Genomic DNA, 10941 nt, shown 5'->3' on the forward strand with positions numbered 1-10941 from the left:
TGGAGTTGGTCTGAAGAAGAAAGAAAAATAAAGAAGAAGATGAGGAGGAAAAAAGCCTTGAAATCGAAGCCCCAAAAGCACACCTTAACCCGATTAAAACACAAATCACAATTGAAATCTAAGCCCTCTACCATCATCGCGTGAAGAAAAAAGAAAAAAACTAGAGTGAAGAAAAAAAAGAAAAAAAAAAAGAAAAAAAGAAAAAGAAAAGAAGATGAAAGAACCCAACCGTGAAAAGAAGAAAAAAAAGTTAAGAAAAGAGAAGTAGCTGAAAGAACCCAGCCGTGAAGAAGAAGAAAAAAAGATAAGAAAAAGAGAAGCACTAAAGAACCCACTTGAAAAAGAAAAGAAAGAAAGAAAAAAAGAGAAAAGAAGTATGGTGGAGAGAAAAGTGGTCTTGAGTGTTTGACTGTGGGTCCCATAAAGTCACAATATTTACCATTACGCCACTAAAACTCATTTTCAACTTCTAAAACACCAATTTGGTGTTTCCATTTTCATCGCTCAAACTCAAAATTTTTGAGTTTGAGTGATGAAAACAACATTAGGAAATCAAGCCAAACAAAAAAAAAATTGTGTGAGTCCCACATTTTTTGATAACTCAGTTATGAGTTTTGGATCATATCACTCAAAACTCCTCTAAACCAAAAGGCCTTAATGTCTCACAGTTTTATTCATGGTTTTAAAAATGGGAACAGTGACGGAAACAGAAAAGTAGTGATTCTCGGTTTTCTAGTCCGACTGAGACCGGACCGATGATCAAACTAATGATGTCATAAATAATTTAATTAATTATTTTAAAATTATAAAATAAATAACAACTCATCAAATATATCCAAACAAATATAAAAAAATTATAAAATGAGTTTCATATCTTATATTAGATGGGAAAGGGAAAGAAAGTATAAATAATCAAAATTAACATTACAAAAATAATAGCAATGTTATATCTTTTTTTGTTTTATTTATCATTTTTTTACAACGGTATTAAGAATAATAATTTAATTGTACTTTAAAGATCTATTCTAAATAAAGGGTGTTTAATTAGATGATAGTAGCCTAAATGTTAAAATACAAATCATTCTTTTATTGTTTAAAAACTATGTTTGTATTTTATTCCTTTATTAATCAAAATTTAGTTATTAATGTTGGAAAATCAAATGTTTGTATCGCATACAAAACATATGCAGCGGAAAATTAACGGATCTACTTCATTCACAATTGACAACATGCACTATGTAAGTTTCAAATATAGAATAAAAAGTGTACCTTGATGCAGTGAAATTCAAAACCATGATTGAGAATAACTTTAATCTTCATCTCAATTCCACATGGTCCCAAGAAATGTGGTCTCTCAATCAGTCTTTTGTACATAGATTCTCAAAGAAAAATCCTTCTTCTTCTCCTTGTGGAGAAAAACTATTTCTTTTCTTTTCATCATACATACATAATAACTACCTTGGTAGTTTCTTTATTTAATAATTCCTATTAAATAAAAAACTAATTATCTAATTGTGGCTTGAGATAGGACCAAGGACTGCAAGGACACACTAGACCCAACTGTCAAAAACTAAGAGCAGACAACAATGCAAATGTATCTCGGTCACGAGGAAGAAGAAGTGTCTTGAGGTCTTGGGGTGGTGAGCAATCAAGGAGCCAATACCATGATCCCGGAATGACGGACGTGATGAAGATGATCGGTGCCTTCACCACCTGCTTGGAGAGCTTCAACAGGAGGTTTGAAAGTCCTAACACTCGTACCCAATCCATCAAGGATATCACCCCAAACGCACGTGACGTGTGGGTGACAAAGGGTACTCATGCATAAGCATCATAACGTGTCTATACATCAATTCTTCCTATGAGTTGTGGATAAGATTGGTTAGTTGCTTTGTGTTTTTGAGCAGTTGTTTAATTTGTGGTTTGTTTGTGTTTAAGTTTTTTTTCTAATTTTTCTTCTACTGTTTTTGTGTCAAATATCCAAAAACACATAAAAAGTTGAAAATCCAAAAAGTTTGATCACTTTGTTGAGTTTTGTCTCCAAGCATGTTTTGCCCTGTACCTTTGTACTTATGGCTTTGTGCATTTAACGAGCATAGCTTGTCTATCATGCACTCATATCATTGTGAAAGAAATTCTGAAATCTATGTGATTATTGTAAATAGATCTTCAACCTTGCCATGAATGATTAGTGAATGATTTTGTTAATCTTGATACATGCATAGACTCATGACTATATATCTTCCCACTTTTTATTTTTTTTGCTTTAAAAGAGCTCTCTAAATGTAAATCTCCAAATGAAAAGAGATATAGAGCTGCAAAACCCTGTCGCACATACTAGTATTTGACTAGGAAAAAGGGAAAGCGACCAAAATAAAATGTGTGATGCTCAAAAAGCCAAAGGCTATCTCATCAAATTGAAATATCAAAAATTTCAGGCATCTATCTCACAATGAGATTCTCTTTGCTCAAGTTTGCAAACAATATGTTGAATATGGAGCCAAATGAAAAGCTTCAAAGTAGTGGTATCAAGTACTTGTGGGAGGTCATATATGCATGTTTCTATAATTGAGATAAGTCACATTATCTAGTGCTAGTTGTATATGCCTTGATTGAATTGATCATTGAAGTTTCACATTGGACTAAGAACTATCTCATTTTTGTTATCCACACACATCACACAAGTCTATGTTCAACGAATGCCATATTCATTTGTGTGATTGTACGTGTTTAAATGTGTTTTCACATGCTCAATCTTAGTAGACAAACACAAAAAGATTTTTGAATATTTTTATTTTTGTTTTCGGAAAGTACTTTATTTTTACAAAATTGTGAATTTTTCTCAAAAACAGTGGTACCCTGTTTTGGCGACTAAGTCTCGGGTCAGCACAGTCGCAAGCCCCAGTCGCGAGCTCAGTCAGAGATTTTCGCGACTTACTGGCGAGTTACTACTCTAGTCGCGAAAAATACTTAGAAAATTTTTAAGCTCTTTTCACGGCTCATTTTGGCGGCTTGTTCGCGGGTGGAAGGTCCAATCGCGAGGGTTACTCAGTGATTTTCGCGGCTTAGCTCGCGACTCCTTTGCGACTAAACCTTCCAGTCGCGACAAACACTTAGAAGATTTTTCTAGAATCTTTTCTTCACAGTGTTTCGCGGCTTGATCTGGCGACTTACTGGCGACTTGTTTAAGTCGCGAAAAACGCGTGTTTTTGCTTTTTGAAGACAGTTTTTCAAATTGAATTTCAGTTTTTCCCTCCTTGTGTTGTGTCTGTTCACTATCTTCACCATCTCTCTCTCAAACACTCCGTCTCTCACTGTAAAAGAAGTCATTTTTGCATCATGTCTTCTTCTATCCCCAAATATAAGGTATGGGTTTTTCTTTCCCTCATCTCATTCTCACTTTGGTAACCATTACTTTCCTGTTTTTGAACTTTGCACATGTGCTCTGCGTTATAGTATGTTCCAATATGGGTTTGCCTAAAATGGTGATTCTGTTTGTTTGAGGTTTCTCTCTTGTGGTGTTGAGTTTATTTTATATCTTGTCTGTATTTCAGCATGTTTGTATCTTTTCTGTGCATTTTTTGTTTGATTGAGACTCTATTTCTCATTTGTCATATGGGTTAGAGGTCTATATGATGCACTTTGTATGTGACCGTAAGTCACTTGTCTATGGTTCTGTGGTTCTTGTCAATGTTGTGCTCCTTGGAAGGTTTAGGTGCTTTATATGGTGTGTGTTTCTTTTTAGCCTTTTGGTATCTTGTCATCAATATGAGTCTTATGTTTGTGATTAAATTGAAATTTTCTCACATTCTTAACTGAATCTAATCAAGTTATGGTTGATTCCCTGTGGTATTGCATTTGGTACTTTGCTGTGTGTTTGCTCTCTTACAGATGACTCGACAATCCTCTAGAGGAAAAGAGGTGATGTCAGAAGAAGAAACGGTGCCGGTTGCAAAAAGGACACGGTCTTTCTCACAGACATCTCCTGAACTCAACATTGAGCTATTCAGAACTCCTCAGCATTTAGAGACCTACTCCAGCATTTTTGACCGGGGAACTCCTATAGTGGAACGGGAGGTCAGATTTGACACTCTGGACACAACTTTTGTCCCTCGGATCTTCAAGGCAAAAGATTGGGCAGAATTATTAGTGAAGGAATGTTTTGCTAACACAGTTGATTTAGAAAGTGAACTACATTGCCTGGTAAGAGGAACGGAGTTCATCATTAGTCCAGACACCATTGCTGAACTTCTCCAAATCACACGACCTGCGGATGCCGACTTAACTCCGTATGATGATCGTACTCCAGTGATTCAGGACCTTCTCCAAATTATTGGTCCTGACCATGTCATTTCCAGCACCGGCACATTAGTTAATACTTCCAAGTTTTCACCCAATTTGACAACATTGAAGCTGATTATGTTTTCAAATCTCTATCCGCTAACCAACACGGTGTATATAAACCTTGGAAGAGCTCAATTTTTATGTGATCTCATCACAGGCACCACCATTGACATCTGTGCCCATATCTTCCACATCATCAAAAAGACAGCAACCAGAACAGTAGCACGAGGGTGCCTTCCATTCTGTAGTCTTATCATGAAGTTCATCCTAAGTGAAGGTGTTACTCCTCCATCCGTTGGGACCATGATTGCTCGTCCTCGTCCAATATCTATATTCACTCTACAGGCTAGCAGGAGCCATTCATCCAAAGCTCCAAAGAGTGCTCCTTTATTTTCAGCTACGACCTCTACTCCTGAGCAAATGTCACCGGTACATGCCACCCATAAGTCACAACAACCAGACATCACACAACCACAGCCCGCTTCTCAGCCTGACAAGGTGCAACTGCTCTTTGATAACCTTCATAAACGCCTTAGGGAGATGGAAAAGACCCTTGAGATGGCCAGAAAGAGCAGTCGGAGAGATTGGTTGTCATGCAGGACCAAATTGATGTGTTAGCAGCTCAAGTTTAGGGCATTTTCACAAAGCTTCAATACTGACCCTTTGGCCATTCCAGCCAAAAAGTGGGAGAATTTTTGGGGCAGCTTTTGAGGGGGAGTGCTCATTTTAAGGGGGAGACTTCTTACACATTGTGTTTTCAGTTGTTTTTCAGTTATTTTACTTGTTTTATCTCTGTATATAAAATTTTGATAACTCAAAATACTATGGTGGTAGTTGTTTATTTCAGCACTAACATAGTATGATGTTATTCAGCTTTTAGCTTTGTTTGTTTGTCTTTTGTACCCATTGTTGCTTTTGTAAGCTTTGAGGGTTGTTTCTAGCACTTTTGCATGATTGTAGGCTTATATGGTGTGTGCCATGTATTTGCAAAAACTTTGCTTATGCAGCCTTTGTGCTTTGTGCTTTGGTACTTGTTAATGCTTTGCATTACCATAAGTACAACACTCTTGTGCCCTTGTAGGATTGTTCCTAGATGCATATATGTATGTATGCTTTGGCTGAGTGTTGGACTTGCAAATGATTCTCTTCAATAGAGTTTATCATTTTTGCATGTCCGGATGTTCATTCCTTGTGTGGATGAACATAGTAATCATTTTTACTTAAGTGACTACTGGTGTTGATCTTGCCATGAATTATTGCTTTTATGCCTTTGTTCATTTTTGCTTGATCATGCTTACTTTGCTCCATATGCATATTAAGTTTTCTGCGTACAATGATATTGCTATGTTATTGTGTTTCAGGAGTTACTTATTCATATGTTCAAGAGCTGTTCAGAATCTAGAGTTAGGTGTGAGTGAGTTTTCCAACTGTTCTCAACTCACGTTTAAGTCTAGAGTCTGTTGTAGGGTTTTGTCACGGAATAGCCAAAGGGGGAGATTGTAAGGTTGAATTTAATCAACCATCTAATTGGCTTTACTCCGTGACCAATTTGCTTGTAATTTAACACTTAGTAACCCTGTATTTAGGTGGGAAAATTGTAAGGGTAGTGTGTGAGAAGACGTGAAGAAAAGCTCAAGAGTGTGCAAGAAAAATAGAGTCTCGCGACTAGGACTCGCGGGTGGTTCGCGACTGGCAAGCCGCAAAATGCAGTCACGTGAGAGGCACACTGGGAAGCTGAAGGGTCGCACCAGCTGTCACGCTACAGGACAAAAGTTCAAGTCTGGCCAGGCCGTTACGTCACGACTTGATTTCACGACTTGGCCAAGCCGCGAGTTCAAGTCTCCAACTTGCCCTGTTTGGCAAAAACTGACGTTTTGCTTTCCCTTCTCACCCTACTATATATACACCCTTATACCCATCATTTTGTGAGAGCTTCTAGAGAGAATTTTGTGAGAGAAACCCTAGAGAAATATAAGATTGATTCATCCTCAATCTTCATCTAAAGAGACTCTACAAATTCCTCTACTCTCTTTCTCTCCATTGTCATACCCTTGAGAGGTCATTTACCAAACCCTTGTCTCACCACACCCACGTCTGTGAGAAGGTCCATTTGGTGCTTTGGGAAGCAGTTTGGAAAGAAACCAATATACATTGGTTGATGCTATGGTCAAGTAGTGGAATCCGGGAAGCTAGAGAAGAAATAGGTTCGGTGTAACCTCGTTGGAGCAAGAAGCTTGGAGGGCTTAGGTACTTGGGTAGATTAGGCTTGGAGGGTCTTCTACTGTTCATGTATCCCAACTATATTCTTTAGTGGATTATTTGACCGCTTGGAGGGCGGCGGAGAGGTTTTACGTCGAGGACTTCGGTTTCCTCTTCGATAACACATCGTGTATTGTCCGTGTGTTTGCATCTTCTTTCCCTTTACATTTGCCTTATATTTACTGTTGTGGATGTGTTTATATTTGGCTTAGATTGTTCTATCAATTCTGTTATAAGCTTGTTATCATATTCTGCACATAAATTGTTTGATATAAAGCTTGAATTGGTATTTGTGTTATTTGGGGTCTAAACGTTCAAAGGTGTTGTATACCCTTATTGAACTTTCAGAAAAAAAGATGAAAGAACCCAACTGTGAAAAAGAAGAAAAAAAAAGTTAAGGAAAAGAGAAGTAGCTGAAAGAACCCAGCCGTGAAGAAGAAGAAAAAAAGATAAGAAAAAGAGAAGCAACTAAAAGAACCCAACTTGAAGAAGAAAAGAAAGAAAGAAAGAAAAGAGAAAAGAAGTATGGTGGAGAGAAAAAGTGGTCTTGAGTGTCTGACTGTGGGTCCCATAAAGTCACAATATTTACCATTACGCCACTAAAACTCATTTTTCAACTTCTAAAAACACCAATTTGGTGTTTCTGATTTTCATCGCTCAAACTCAAAATTTTTGAGTTTGAGTGATGAAAACAACATTAGGAAATCAAGCCAAACAAAAAAAAATTGTGTGAGTCCCACATTTTTTGATAACTCAGTTATGAGTTTTGGATCATATCACTCAAAACTCCTCTAAACCAAATAGGCCCTTAATGTCTCACAGTTTTATTCATGGTTTTAAAAATGGGAACAGTGACGGAAACAGAAAAGTAGTGATTCTCGGTTTTCTAGTCCGACTGAGACCGGACCGATGATCAAACTAATGATGTCATAAATAATTTAATTAATTATTTTAAAATTATAAAATAAATAACAACTCATCAAATATATCCAAACAAATATTAAAAAAAAAATTATAAAATGAGTTTCATATCTTATATTAGATGGGAAAGGGAAAGAAAGTATAAATAATCAAAATTAACATTACAAAAATAATAGCAATGTTATATCTTTTTTTGTTTTATTTATCATATTTTTTACAACGGTATTAAGAATAACTAATTTAATTGTACTTTAAAGATCTATTCTAAATAAAGGGTGTTTAATTAGATGATAGTAGCCTAAATGTTAAAATACAAATCATTCTTTTATTGTTTAAAAACTATGTTTGTATTTATATTCCTTTATTAATCAAAATTAAGTTATTAATGTTGGAAAATCAAATGTTTGTATCGCATACAAAACATATGCAGCGGAAAATTAACGGATCTACTTCATTCACAATTGACAACATGCACTATGTAAGTTTCAAAATATAGAATAAAAAAGTGTACATTGATGCAGTGAAATTCAAAACCATGACTTGAGAATAACTTTAATCTTCATCTCAATTCCACATGGTACCCAAGAAATGTGGTCTCTCAATCAGTCTTTTTGTACATAGATTCTCAAAGAAAAATCCTTCTTCTTCTCCTTGTGGAGAAAAACTAATTTCTTTTCTTTTCATCATACATACATAATAACTACCTTGGTAGTTTCTTTATTTAATAATTCCTATTAAATAAAAAACTAATTATCTAATTGTGGCTTGAGATAGGACCAAAGGGAACAAATAAGACTCTAGCTCCAATGCGTCTTGGGCTTTTCTATCAACTCTTGACAAATCCAAAGTTACCATTAATTATATTCAATACCACTATAAGAATATAATTGCACTCTAGGTCTTATTAATAAATTATATCCCAAGACTTTATTATACATGCAACCCCTTCATTAAAATATTCGTAATAATACAAAGTCATGAATATTGACTGCCACTTTAAAGATTATTACATCTTAATCCTTGAGTACCCGGTTTAATCCTTTATGTTATTCATTATATATTGGCAAAAATCACATTTTAGTCCCTACATTTTCAAACTATTCCCATTTTAGTCCCTACATTTTATTTTTACCACTTTTAGTCCCTATCTTGAAAAACGCTTCCCATTTTGGTCATTGCCGTTACATTAGAAACGGAAAAAACTGACGTGACAAACGGCAGAAATAAATAATACTAAATTAATGTTCACGTGGCCTAATTTAATAATAAAAAATGCTACATCAACATTAAAAAATGCCACATCAACATTTAAATTTAAAAAATTAATTTATAAATTTTAACTAAATAAAAAAAATTAACAATAGAATTAAAACTAAAAATCATATGAATTGAAATCTAAGTGTATCTTGAACAAGAAAAACAAGAACAAAAACCTAAATTCAAGAACACAAAACCAGAAATTTATAATAAATAAATAAATAAATTATAAAAACCAAACAAACTTTCAGAGACCAAGAACGCCAACTACAACCCAACAACACCATGGTTGAAACAAGGCGCAGCTCCTTTGCTTTCAAGCGTGGCCTCTCATCTCCTCCTCCACCTAACCCAAAACAATCCAAGGTACAATCTTTTTTTTTTTTTTTTGGTAAAAATTTTTTATTTTGTGCATGTGGGTCTGATGAAAGATTTCTAATCTGGGTTTTGTGCAAGTTTGGATTTTGTGTCCTCATCCAAAATCTCTATCTTTGCTTTTGCTTTAATCTATGGATTTTGTGTCCCTCATCTCCTGCAACTTCGCCGGCTCCGTCGCCATCCACCTCCACATCGTCGCCGATACCATCTTCATCGTCCTCAATGCCGCCGATCTCGCCGATACCAGCTTGCTTTCAGTTGCTGGGTTTTATTTTCTTCTTCTTCACTGTTTTCCTTTGTACAACGTTGTTTGTTTGTTGGGTCTTCAATGGCACACCTGGAAGGGAGTCCTAGCAACTTGCCGATTTCTCAAGCGGAAACAGGAAAGGAAGCTTTCTGGGTTAGCCGAGAAATTTGGAAAAAGAGAGTAGAAATGAAAGCCTTTGGTTGCCGAGAAAACGCAGGAAAATAATTTGAAAGTGAAAATTTTATTCTTTTCTGGGTTTGTGTTCTTGGATCTAGTATGTGTTCTTGCTGTTCTTGTTTAAAACTCCTTAGATCTCAATTCATATGATTTTTAGTTTTTAATTATGTTTTTAATTTTTTTTATTTAGTTAAAATTTATAAATTATTATTTTTAATTTAAATGCTGACGTGGCATTTTTTAATGCTGACGTGGCATTTTTTAATGCTGACGTAGCATTTTTTATTATTAAATTAGGCCACGTAGACATTAATTTAGTATTATTTATTTCTGCTGTTTGCCACGTCAGTTTTTTCTGTTTCTAATGTAACGGCAAGGACCAAAATAGGAAGCATTTTTCAGGATATGGACTAAAAGCGGTAAAAATAAAATGTAGAGACTAAAATGGGAATAGTCTGAAAATGTAGAGACTTAAATGTGCTTTTCGCCTTATATATTTATGAAATCCAATTTCATAAATATATACTTTAGTAACTCCTTACTAAAGTGGTTGAGCCCAACACTCTGAATAACCAAACTTATTAAACTTATCTTAAGGGAATATTTTATATCTCCGTTAAGAGATTATGAATTCTATCTTGAGAATATATGTTCCATCAACACTAAATACGACTCCCCAACATACTGAGGTTTTGACCGTAACTTATAGATCTCACTCCTGATATATCAAAGTAACCTACATCTCATGATCAGGTCCATTATTCTCTCAAAATTTAGAGTTGATGTAAATAGAAGTTGTGAGATTTATTATTCATTTAACAGTCGTTAGGAGAATAATAAATCTCACAGTGGTCTAGTTCAATATATCTTAACTCTTAAAACATATTAACATATCAACTAGAAGTCTCCACTTCTATGATCAAGACAAATCATCTTAGTTGATATGTTATAGTTTTCATAAATGAAATGTTCAATTTCATCACCAATTACAAATTAAAATTCTGAGTTTACAAATAACTTGTGATTTATATATTCTGTGACTAAATCACATACTATGCATCTCATGGACTAAGATAATGTCTCATTAGTTCATTTACAAATAGTCTCATATAATTAAACAATTTAATTATTTATGACATGTCAATAAATTGAATTTTAGGGCACAAACCCTAACAATTAACCAAAGTTATTCAGCAAAAAAAAGAAGTAACACAAACGTGCAGTACATACTAAAAATAAAAAATGAAACACTTGGCTAACATGTGTTGTTGTACATCTCCCAAAGTACCCAACCCAATTTCCAAGTGCCAACTGCCAAGCATTAATACTTTAATAGATCAGATGGCCTTTTATGCCTT

This window comes from Quercus suber, unplaced genomic scaffold (assembly GCF_002906115.3).
Source record: "Quercus suber isolate HL8 unplaced genomic scaffold, Cork oak 2.0 scaffold_429, whole genome shotgun sequence".
Classification (NCBI taxonomy): domain Eukaryota; kingdom Viridiplantae; phylum Streptophyta; class Magnoliopsida; order Fagales; family Fagaceae; genus Quercus; species Quercus suber.